General features: G+C 39.9%; 1 non-coding gene across 1 annotated transcript; it reads right to left on the bottom strand.

Moving 5' to 3' along the window:
• Positions 1–11880: 11880 nt before the first annotated feature.
• Trnas-gga (transfer RNA serine (anticodon GGA)) lies at positions 11881–11953 on the bottom strand. Its single transcript has one exon. It is a non-coding gene; the product is annotated as a tRNA-Ser (tRNA).
• Between the last annotated feature and the right edge of the window lie 372 nt (positions 11954–12325).

Here is a 12325-nt window from a genome sequence, read left to right as displayed (position 1 = left end):
GTCATTGTGGTTTACTCATTTAACTCCCTAAAACCGAATAAACGGCAAAAAAATGAACAGCCAAACGAGCACAAAGCTAATGAAAGCCCAGCCGAACAAAAAGACGGCCGAGTGCAGAAAATATCTCTGCTATGAAACGTCTTTTGAAGATCAAAACATATAAAATGACCTCCGGCTTTTCGCGCCATTTTGTCTCAGATAGTTGCGAGAAAGTCGCTTGGCCTCTCCACGCATCGCGCGAGTAACGTCCTTGAAAGAACTGGGTGCCATGTCTAACAATAACTTAAGAAGGATTACCTTAGGGATAAGGCCTATATGGGGGATTCACTCTCTTACCTTGATAATCTCTTTTTCAGAGTTATTTCATGTGTGTTAACTTTTGCATGATCAGGAACAGCAGTGATGACGTCATCAGGCCAGGCACTTGATGATGTGACTAATACTGAAAAAAATGCAAAGGCTTCCAGGCAAATTACTTTATCGGGATTTTTTTCTTTGATTTAATATTTCAATTTATATCCTCATTACGCTATACATAGATTTTGTTTCATTTCTAAAAGGTCAGATTTTGAGAGAATTCCAAAATATTAAAAAATTCGTAATTTTCTGAAAAAAGCGTGACTTCGTAAAAGGAATGTGTCCTATGCTTTCAACGTTGGCTTTAATCGTAACTCGTTGAAAAAGGCTGGATTTAATGAAAAACCGCGTTTCCTTTAGTATATTTAAAGAAACTGGAAGTGCACCCGATGTATATTGGAAGTTCACCTTATCAACGCCTACGCAATTTACTCTACCAGTGCGCTCCGGTGCAATCTCGTTCCCAGAGTCTTCGTTCCCCTTGACCAGCGGTCGGAAAAAGAGAGCTCTGGGAGCAACCATTTCAGGCGTGCGCCTCGCGTGCGCCATTGATGCAGACTGCGCAGTGAAACCGGATGGGCAGAATTCGGTTATTTCAAAATGGTTGCTCCCAAAGCTCTCGTTTTCCGACCGCTGGTCAAGGAGAACGAAAACTCTGGGAACGAGATTGACTTCGGTAAGATCACACAAAGCCACATAGAGTCAGTTTTTCTCTTTCCTTTGCTCTTGTTTTTCTGTTTTTCTCTTATTGTGTCTTTGCTTGTACTTTTTTGACTTTGCATCTTGTGAAACACAAAGAAAACACTTCTAAAATGTAAGCGACTTTGCAAGTTATTGAGTTGTTTTTGTGTTCCACGCTCAGGCTAAGGCAAGTAACCGGAAGTGAAATTTCACCTCCATAGCAACGCGCGCGAGCGCACGCGTGAATCGGTTAATGGGCCCTTAGGTGTCATGGGTAATCAACCAGAAGAAAACACAAATAAACCAGATTAGAATTTTGGTTTCCCCCTCAGCATCCCATAAAACATAGGCACGCAAGGCGTGCAAGCGTTATTTTTTGTGAACTATAAGTCTCAGAGATAGGAGCATTCATGGAACTGTTTACAGTAATGATTTGGTTGATTTGACAAGTTTTTTGGTTGCGATGTACAGCAAGAAAGAAACTGGGAGTTTATGATGTACATACGATGTTACATCGGTAATGGTAAGATAACTAAATAGTAAGCCATAAAATGTTTGACTGAACAAACTACAGTAATCTGACACGTCTCCAGATTAATGTAGATACCATCTTATTTTCTAACAGGCAATTTTGTTCGTTCTTTGATACAACCCACACTGTGATTGGTCTGACACGCGCACATGCATAACTTCCTCACTCACCGATCACGTAGCGCTTCCCCCCCGGGGGGGGGGGAACTCCCTTATATGGGTTATATAGGTCTGTTAGGCCCCGATGGTATGGTTTTTCAGCCGTTTTGGTCATGAATAGGGTATCGATTTTAGCTGTTTTTGGTCATTTTGGTCATAAATAGGGTACGGTTTTTGCACTCTAGCCTTGATATGGGTATGCTTTAAGAAGAAGCCACTTTTTCATCATTATCGGAAAGAAAATCAACAAAAGCCCTTCAAAAATTTATATCTTTACGATAATTTAACATTGGTTTGAACTAGCGAGCTAATTATAACGCAGGTCTAAAACAGGGTTTTGATTTCAGGGTCAGGTCGTAAATAGGGTTTCGAATTTTTTGTCAGGTCATAAATAGCGTAAGGAATATCGCAGATTTTGGTCATAAATAGGGTAAGGGTTTTGGGAGGCGGGCCGCACACCCCCAACCAATTTTTCTGGGAGTACCCCCTCGGGAGCCCTTCCAGCCCCCAAGAGGAAATTTTGCTCAAAAATACTCAAGTTAAGAGACCTTTTCGCATTTTATACGAGTCTTAAGTTTACCCTTTTTACACAACATAACGGAACAACACTACTTCAACGAAAATTGAAAGAAAGAGAAAAAACCTCTCTGACACGTTGAAAGTCTGATTTAATTAAATTGCACTTTAACTTGGTGCCACACAGTCTTCAAAGAACATTTGAACAGTTTTCATACTTTTTACCTTTAAAAATACCGGACTGAAAAGAATGTCATAAAATGCCCATCAAATAAAAATATTAAACTGCTACTGCAGAGACGTAAAAACACTCTAGAAATGAAAGCTTTTTTGTTTAATATCCTGGGAACAATAGCCGATAACTTGTAAGCTCTAATTGAATTTACTCCCATTGAAAAACAAAAGTGTCGAGTTACCATTTGTAACTAAAAATAGCAAACATCTCGTGGGAACAAGTGGTGACGATTCGTCAGCTCTAATTGAATTTACTACCTTGTGAAAAACAAGAGTGTCAAATTACCCATTGTAACTAAAAAATAAAAATATCTCGTTATATTTGCATGCAATAAGAACAAAACAGTCGTTACCTGCACTTACTATTGTAAACGTTACAACTGCTTCAAGTCTAAATAGTCTCGTCTCCTCTAAAACATGTCCTAAGAACTAGAACCGACGATTCGTGACCTCTAATTGAATTAACTCCTTGTGAAAAACAAAACTATCAAGTTACCCTTTGTAATTAAAAATAAAAATATCTCTTGCCATTTGCCTACTACTCATGAACTGCTTCAAAACTCATGAGTCACCTCGTTCATAACTAGCCACCATTACACTGAAAATTATGCACTCTAAAACAACCCAATGTACGTATGTAACTGTCACACTCCCCTCCAAACCGGACTAAAAATCACAAACCGGCAACATACACGTCACTCTTTATTTTTCAATTACCAAAGTCCTTGTGTTTATACATACCTTGTGTTTCTCACGTACCATTTACTTTTACAACAAGAAATTTGATTGGCTGTTCATAGTAGATCCAATCTGATTGGTGTGACATACATACATCTCTCACTCACTCACTCACTCACTCACTCACTCACTCACTCACCCATTGACCCGTCCATAACATACCCGACGCGCCGACTAAGAGGTATTTTTTTTACAAAAAAATAACTCAAAAAACGTTACAATTAATTTATTGAAGATAGCCCCCATATCGGTAAAAAGGTCTGTTATGACAAGATTAGATAATATACCTGAGAGAACAACTCTTGGTTTAGGTTTTAGACAATCATTAATAACTCTTTGGGTAACTTCATTCCAATACAGGGAAAAGGTGCACTGAGTTGCAGGTTAAGCTCATAGGTGCATGTTCCAAAGGAAAAACAGATACGCATATTGTGGATTTCAACTCTGGTATTGCAGTGCATGTTAAACACCGATAAATAAAGCAAAATTTAGGAAAAACGTGTGACAATACTTGAAAAGAATTCGACACGTTTGATTTACGGCGTTGCTAGCTTAGGTATATAGCTACAATCATGGACAAAAGTGTTGACACATTTGAGCAAAACAAATGCTTTCTATCGGCGTCCTTCCGTAATTCAGTGGAAAAAAACATCTTTTTTGTTGATAGCCAAACCCCCCTCGGGCTCCTCGTTTTCAATGTTGAAATACGCTCCGTGGACACTGTCACATGGTTACAACATTGGAAAGGGAAGAGGGGGTCGAAATGTGCGAATTGGAGATTGAAAAACTCACGCGTTCACCGAAACAGGTTTTTTTCGGGGAGTGTCTCAACTGCTTTTGTCCATGATATTTGTATATACTTTCTTTATCCTCTGTCTTCTTTTTGTGTGAGGATCTTCAAAACAATAATAGCGGAGCTCCGGCGGCCCAAAGGGCCGCCAAGCGGAGCCCCATACTCATATAAGAAAGAAAAGGAAACCGATGAATTGATTTTTATGGTTATCATGGCTAGCGGTATTGCTCATGGGCGTGTACACACGACGGCGGCGACCGCAACGGAGTCATGCAAGATGGTAGCCATACTCCAGCTAATAGGTTGACAGAGACATGCAGCCAATGGTTTATAGCGTCCTTCTTTGATATTGCACATCTATGTTCTGGTCAATTGACATCTGTCAAAACAAAGTACCCGCTGACTGGTATCACATGATCATATTGCGGGCTCAAGTTTAGAGTTCATCAAGGTCACATCTTTTTATGAAGTTGACCACTGACTAAGTGCTGGTTTTCAATTGGATCTCGGGCTCATGTCAGGTTAACTTGTTGTAAACAGGGCCGGTTTGTTCGGAAGCCGGTTAATGCTACCCCAGGATTAAAAGTTGACCAAAGAATAAAATTTTCTTGTATACAAATGCCTTTCACCGATTTTGTTTTGTGTATTTGAGATTATTCAAACTCAAAACAGAAGGTCAAAAAATATACAGAAAACCTCCTCGCAAAGTTACAAAACTCAAATCATGATGAAAATTCTCGCTTATCCTAGTTTAGCTCAATCAGGTTTTGAACAACCCTGCCCAGGAGCTCCGCTTTTAGCCTTGACTAAATCTATATATTACAGAGAAACCTCTTTTAAGAAGAAGCACACATGACCTTCACTAAGGTTGCACCGTGTAATAAACTTCTGCACTAGCTGCTACGTAGCTATCTATATCCTGAATTCAATTCTCGAACAACTTTGATGTTGTGTGTAATCTGTCTTCTCAATACTGTGTGGGCTTGTCAATTTTCAATTGACTCTTTCATCAATCATGGCTTTACAATTAATTTAATACTGCACTGTAAATTTAGGCTGGTATTTGCTTATAGAGGTTTTAACAATTCTACGTCCCCTCGATAGTAGCCTACAAACACAGATGGATATCCGGCTTTCGTAACCCAGAAAATTACGTCTGTGTTCACAGGCTGCCTCAATTAATTGAGGTGTCCACTGAATTAGGGTTCTTTGTTAAGGGAAATGAAAGATGCTAACTTTGGACCAGACTTTAAATGAAGAGTGTCTGCTTATTTGGAGGTCCACTTACCTTAATAGAGGTACAACAGTTGTTTCATTCATTGTACACCTGATAGTAACTCAGAATAGTTTTCTGCTGTTTTTCTGACTTCTTCACTCATTCAATAGCACTCTTAACAATGTCACTGCTAATAGCACCGAGCATCTAATTTCTTGTTACAAAATCAAGTCCCCAGGTAAGGAGAATAAAACCCTTGATCCCCAAGAAAAGCTTGTCAGGATCAAGAATCATTTTCTAGAACATTAGGTCTATTAGAAGTGGTGTTGAGAGACTAGATAGGAGATTTTTATGTTGACAGCTGATGGGGGTTAAAGGGTTAAATAAGGAAAGCAGCATTTTAAAAATACCTTTCAATTTGCATTTTTTTTTCCAGGTTCATGTAATTGGTTTACCTATACTAAATGTATGGGTAGTTTTAAATCAAACAGGTTTACCGTTGTTACTCCTAGTAATGATGTTGTAATATGGTTCTCTGAAATAAATGTCTTGGTCTCAGTCTTGACTATGTGCTCATTATTTTCTAATCCATGTAGAGTAAAGTTAAGGTTACTCTAAACCCTCGCGGGACTACTTTTTCCAAACTTTTTTTTATAACCAAATTAAAGTCCATTATTCAAGGTAACATTTTCCAAAAAATGAAAATAAAATATCAAAACGAGCGCGAGTTATTGGGAAAAAGAGGTTTTTTAAGAAAAGTTAATAAACCGTCAATGTGTCGTAATCCCCCAACGGCATGGACTACTCAGCGACGTTTTCGTGGCAAACGGCTTAATCCAGAGATCCTATATTAAATACTTTCAATTTGAGATTTCATGTCCGTCAAGACTGCCTTTTTGTAATCCCGCTAGGGCAATTGCTCCTCAGTTTCTTTTTGTTTTGTTGCACATCGCTTTTCTCCGTTTTGTCCCTTGTTGTTGACCACCGGCCTAAAACGTATGCGCCTAAAACGTGACTGTAACACTATCGCTTTACCGCGAAGCTCAACTTTCCTTACTGTGAACGCTAGGGGTTCTGTTATTTCATTGGCTGGCGGCATTTTGAGTTGACATATCCCCCTGAGAAGGCGTAACATGTTATAAATGTTATAAATGTTACAAACTTGCACTCGTTTTTCGAGAGAATCCCTCCTCTTTAAATGAATTAATAGGGTATGTAGAATAGACGGTTTTCCTCTAAATTTGGCCAGAACATTCACTGATAAATAAGGAACAAAAACTTGTCGGCGAATTCTTTTATCTCAGAGACTTTTCTCGTGGCGGTCTCTAAGGCTCAGTTTAGATGTCGCGCTTCTGCCGTGCCGAACTAAATTCAGGAATTAAGTTCGACAAAAGTACGGCAGAAGTACGACGTCTGAATCAAACTTTTGAATTAAGATCGGCAAACAATTAAGTTCGACAAGCTCTGCCGTGCTACACGACTATGGTACGGTAGCGATTCAAACGTCTTACTTCTGTCGCGCCTAACAAAATTCATAAATTATGTCAATATATTTTGGCGGGATTGCGTTCCCACGGGGAGGTAGGAGGAGAATTGTTACGAGGCATCAGTAAATTCTGAATTTGGTTCGACTCTGGCACGACGTCTGAATCAGAGTTGTTTTTCTGCCGTGCCATAGTCGAACCAAATCGCAATTATGTTCGGCACGGCAGAAGTACGACGTCTGAACTAGGCCTAACGCAACACGTTACGCGAATTTTTCGATAGTGGAACTTGACAGATCTATAAAAAGATAACCAATAGAAATGAAAGAAAATGCTGACACGCTTTAAGAGATTGATGCTTTGTGATTAACACTGCACAGTTATTTTGCATCAACGATCGCATTTGATACCCGATTAATTCGCCGGAATTTCAGTCGGTCGTTTTAGCGTTAACAGCTTCTGCCGCCTTAGGAAAACAGTCGGAAAAAAAAGAATATAATTTTATCGAATTTTACATTTTATAACCTTTCTATTGATATATAGTTTGTGGGGGTTTCATTCAAAACAGCGCGCGTACGAATTTTTTTCTGGAGGACACCCGCGAAGGTTTGAATTACCTTAAAAGTAGGCTTCTTAAAATTGTGGAGGCACGGTGGCCTCATGGTTAGTTCGCTTGGCTCCAAATCGAGCGGTTCTGGTTCGAATCCTGGCCAGGGTCATTGTGTTGTGTTCTTGGGCCAGACACTTTACTCTCACAGTGCCTCTCTCCACCCAGGTGAATAAATGGGTACTGATGAATTTAATGCCGGAGGTAACCATGCAATGGTCTAACATCCCATCCAGGGTGGAGTAGAAATACTACTTCATGGTACAGACACCGGGATAAGCTCTGGCCTGATGAGCCACTTGGCTCATATGCAGACTTTACCTTTTACCTTATACCTTTTACCCATCCCTCCCTGCTCAGGAAGGACCCATCTCAGTCAGCCTGCAGTGTATGCAAGGTGTTTTATTGGGTGCCAGTGAGCAATTGATTGTATAGCAACCATTTTGAATTTGCAAAACTTAAAAAGGCAGCCTTTTCTTCGATGCAGTCCAATCTCTCTGCCTTGTGAAAGTTTAATTTAACAGGAGACTGGGCCATAGCTTGTAACATGAACCGAGACAATTGCCTCTGTCCGGTGGAAAATTTTGAATTTTTTTTTTTTTTCAATATTCTAATCAGGAGCATATTATGAATTTTTTTTCCTGATTTTGCCTTGGAAATTTTCATTTTGTTCAGGCCCTGGGACTCAGTAAAACAAATCATATCAGATTACTTTCAGAGGTTATAGGATGAGGGGGAATAAACCTCAATTATGTGATATAGTATATGTGTTCTGTCAGTTTCGTTTCATTTCACCGACCAAAATCTTGTGAGTTGGATATTTTACGGTGTAATTTAAACGTTAACGTTATTATTTCTGTGTAATTGACTTCAATCATTTAAAAAGTACTAAAAATGTCCAGAGCATGAGATAGGTGAGTGTCCGGAACAAGAGCTGTGAGTTTATGGAAAACGTGCAGAAGCAAAGGTCAGTGCATACGTAAGAGAAGCTTACGAAAACGTCAAAACATACGAAAAACATACGAAACGTCATGTAAATGAACTTTGTTTTTTAACATGCGTTTTATTGCCATGTTTATCACCGCAGTTTGCGTGTTATTTCTTATCAAGAGAAGCTTAGTGCCTGGGATATGGCTAGCCTGTGGACAGGCTCCTGGCGAGGACGGAAAAAAATTCCGGCGAGCGCGAAACAGAAGAATCATGAGGACGAAGATCAGCGAAGCGATCGGCGCGGGACAGGGCTCACTGGGAGCCCCTTCGCAGGAGAAGGGATAGGGCTAAAATGGCGGCGTCGACAAAATCTGGATCGGACCGGACCGGATCACGTATCGGATCACGGACCGGATTACGGATCGGATCACAGAAAAAAATAAAGTTTTAAAGAAAAAAAAAATAATAATAAATAAAAAATAAAAGTGGAAAACTAAAATATGTTAAATGAAAATAAGAATCCCCAAATTGACGCAATGACATGTTTATTACAGAGAACGACAAGAGGTCATTTAAAAAGCCACATAAGCGCCTAATTTACGACGAATTTAAATTGTAATGAACAGGCAGATGTAGTTATATTTGAACGTTAGTTGGCTTGAAGCTTGCGTAAACCTCCCATTCTCGTTCTTGAAATTGTTGTTAGTATCAGTACCTAATTCTCGGCTACATTTTCGTGTCAGATGTGAGCGTTACAGTTGGCGTTACAGTTAATGAGAAAACTTACGTACGAAAGCTTAAGGACATGACTTGCTTTAAAGGAGCTACGTTGCGATTTGCGCATCTTGAAAAAAACTAGCCTAGTTTTTCAGGTTCGTCATTTGCAGTCCTCGTTAATCTTTAGCGATCCTCATTCCGTTTTGATTTGTTCTTGCCTCTTAAGTGTTTTCTATCCTAGAACACGATCATTTTAAGGTTTTATTCTATTTAAAGGCAACTCTTTACGACCCTAAAAATGACTCTAAAAATCGTGACGTAACTCCTAAAATGTTGTTTATTCTCGGGTTGCGTTATCGTTGACACTATCGATGTTATTAGGGACCGTTCATTTTTTATAAGGTAGAGGGGGCTGGTGGGATTTGGGGGGGGGGCCATGCGAAAAAAAATGGCTTTCGAGGGGGGACCATCCCAAAAAAATAAGGGAAAAAGGGGGGTCACGTGAAATATTTTAGTAAAACTTTAAAATGGCATAATGTCTGAATATCAAAAAAATTGCTATAGAATAAACATAGAAGGCAGGATACAAATTTATTACAAACTTTCCTTCTGCTTTAAAAAAACGTTGGCGACAAAAAGCATTTGTAGATACTGAAACAAAGTATTTAACGCTGTTATTTTGGAATGCAACTTTCACTGGCACTCATCTTCATCTTCGCTGTCGTCGAGCTCTTCGTCGCCGCTTGTGCTGCTATGGGAGTCTCTTTCACCAATGCTGCAAGAAGCAGCAATGCTTTCCGTCAGAGTGTACTCTTCATGGTACATGAAGGTGTAAACACAATCTCTGACTTCCTGCTCAAGGTTGGTGGTGATTCTGCTTCTTGCAGCATTGGTGAAATAATTCCCTTCCAAGAGTTGTGCGACGTATGGCCCATCTCTTCTAAATAACGACGTGGCAACATCCTCAACCTTAATACACTCTTCCGGGACGGCCGCTCTAGGAGGGTACACAAGGCATTGTGGAAGATCATTTCCTAGCGGGTTTCCAACACAGATTCCATAAACTCGTTGGACGTTGTTTTCAGTCCGCTTCCTCTTTCTTTCATTTGACTTTCTGCGGTTTTCTTTTTTCCTTCTCCTTTTGTTGATGTGCTGTTTGAGTATGCCCTTGAATATGCTGTTATAATTGCTCTTCTTATTTTCTAGTGCTTCCATGTCCTGCGTGACCTTCGTCAACTTAGCTTCTATACATTTGATCTGTTTTACATTAAAACTGTGTGCAAATTCTTCGCCCTGCTTTAAAGCAAGCCCATTGGACTGAAAGAGTGTGGAATCGTGTTCCTTTACATCTTTCAATATGACATTCGACTTTTCCACCATTGCTCTGTGTTCTTTGATGGAGAAGTTCAGTTTTCTTCCATCACTGGGTTTCAACTGGTACCCTGGCATGGAAAACTCACTCGCCCTTTCTGAACGGCCATCCGCACTTAGAAAGATTGCTTCTTTTTCTTAAACCAGTTCCTGACCATTCCTGCCCACCGGAATACCACTACCTCTCCTACCAGAAGACCCCAAAAGAAGGGCGTGATCCAGATGACTGGCAGCCAAGGGTCCAAGCGAAGAAAGAGCATGGAAGTGGCAGGCTGGTTTTATCTCACCCAGAGGGCGTTGCTGTATTTGCAGATAAGTTTATTGTCAAATCAAAGTTTGTGGTGGATTATCTTCAGCATCTTGAAGTGCTGGAATTTAAAAGGAAAAAGAGAGCAGAAGAAAAGGCAAAGTTAAGTAGGGACGCAAAAGATAAATCATATGAGGATTATCCTTGGACTGAGTTGTGCGAAGATCTAACCAAGCTTAAAACGCTACGAGTTCCAGAACTAAACAAGTACTTGAACCACCTCGGGCTGAAGCAGCATTTGAAAAGCAGCAAGAGTAAGAAAGTAAAGGCAATTGTAAGACATTCATGCTTGCAGCAGAAGAGTCCTCTCGGAGCTGGCCAACCAACACTGAGAAATGCCAGGACATTGACACAAAATGACAACAGGGCAAGTGCTGACAGCAGTGAAACGGATGAAAGTGACAATGATGAGTATGACGGTGATGCCATTGACTCTGGGGGAGAAGATGACTCAAGTGACGTCATTCTTGCATTCATCAATTCAGATGAGGAAGATGCCAATGAGAGGCCAAATGCCACACGCTCAGGGCGAGCCATAACTAGGAGATCCGAAATTGACTTCTCTTTCTTTTGATTTGTTTTTTAAACAACAACTCTCTGTAGTATAGGGATTGTAAATATTGTCTTCATAGTGAGCACAATAACGTGAAGTAGGGGGATAATAGAGAAATATTAAAAAAAGTTGAAATCTAAATATTGTTTGTTCAATTTTTTTTTTGGGGGGGGAGGGTCATCCCAAAAAATTACCGCTATAAGGGGGGGCCATGTGAAAAAATTTGTAAGCTGAGGGGGGGTCATGTGATTTTTACATGGTGCTTCCCAAATCCCACCAGCCCCCCCTCCCTCATAAAAAATGAACGGTCCCTTATTATAATTTTTTGTAAAACAGCTATATTACCTTGAAATACAAATGGTTTGTTTCGTTTTATTCCAGTGCGAAATGTCGTATTCCAAACTCACATCTTGTGAAAGTATAGACTTGTCTCAAAAACGGAAATTGTTTGAAATCATCACGTGTTTAATATTTTTTTGGTTTTTAGTTTTTGTGCTTCGATTCATACGTTCGTCGTATTATTACCATGCTGACTCGTTTTATGACAGTTTACCTTTGATGCAAGTAAATATACGAAATATCATTTATCTGAACTGCGGAGAAAGATATGAAGACATGATTGATCATCGCAATTATACACACAACTTGAGCAGTTGTGAAATTAAAGCCTGAAAAAAAAAAAATTCAGGCCCGAACGGGACTCGAACCCATGACCTCTGCGATTCCGGTGCAGCGCTCTACCAACCGAGCTATCAAGCCAACTGGGAGCTGGTCACATTGTGAGCTTGTAATATACCCGTAGATGGTGAAGAGTGCAAGTGAATATACGAAATATCACATAGTTGAACTGCGGAAAAAGAGATGAAGACATGATTGATCATCGCAATCAAAACCCAACAGCCTGAAAAAAATTCGCCTGTGACCAGCTCCCAGTTGGCTTGATATTATAAAAGAATAAAGGAATATCAAACTGAATAACAATTAAATAAAACGTTATGCTCACAGTAGTCACTCTCGTGTAATTTGCTCAACAAAATTTTGAATTTTGAAGTTTTTTTCTTTGATCCGATCCGTGATCCGATCCGTGATCCGATCCGTTATCTGGTCCGTGATCCGATCCGTGATCCGGTC

This window comes from Orbicella franksi, chromosome 3 (assembly GCF_964199315.1).
Source record: "Orbicella franksi chromosome 3, jaOrbFran1.1, whole genome shotgun sequence".
Lineage (NCBI taxonomy): Eukaryota > Metazoa > Cnidaria > Anthozoa > Scleractinia > Merulinidae > Orbicella > Orbicella franksi.
Note: the sequence above shows the minus strand (reverse complement) of the source record. Positions and strands in the feature narration are given on the sequence as shown.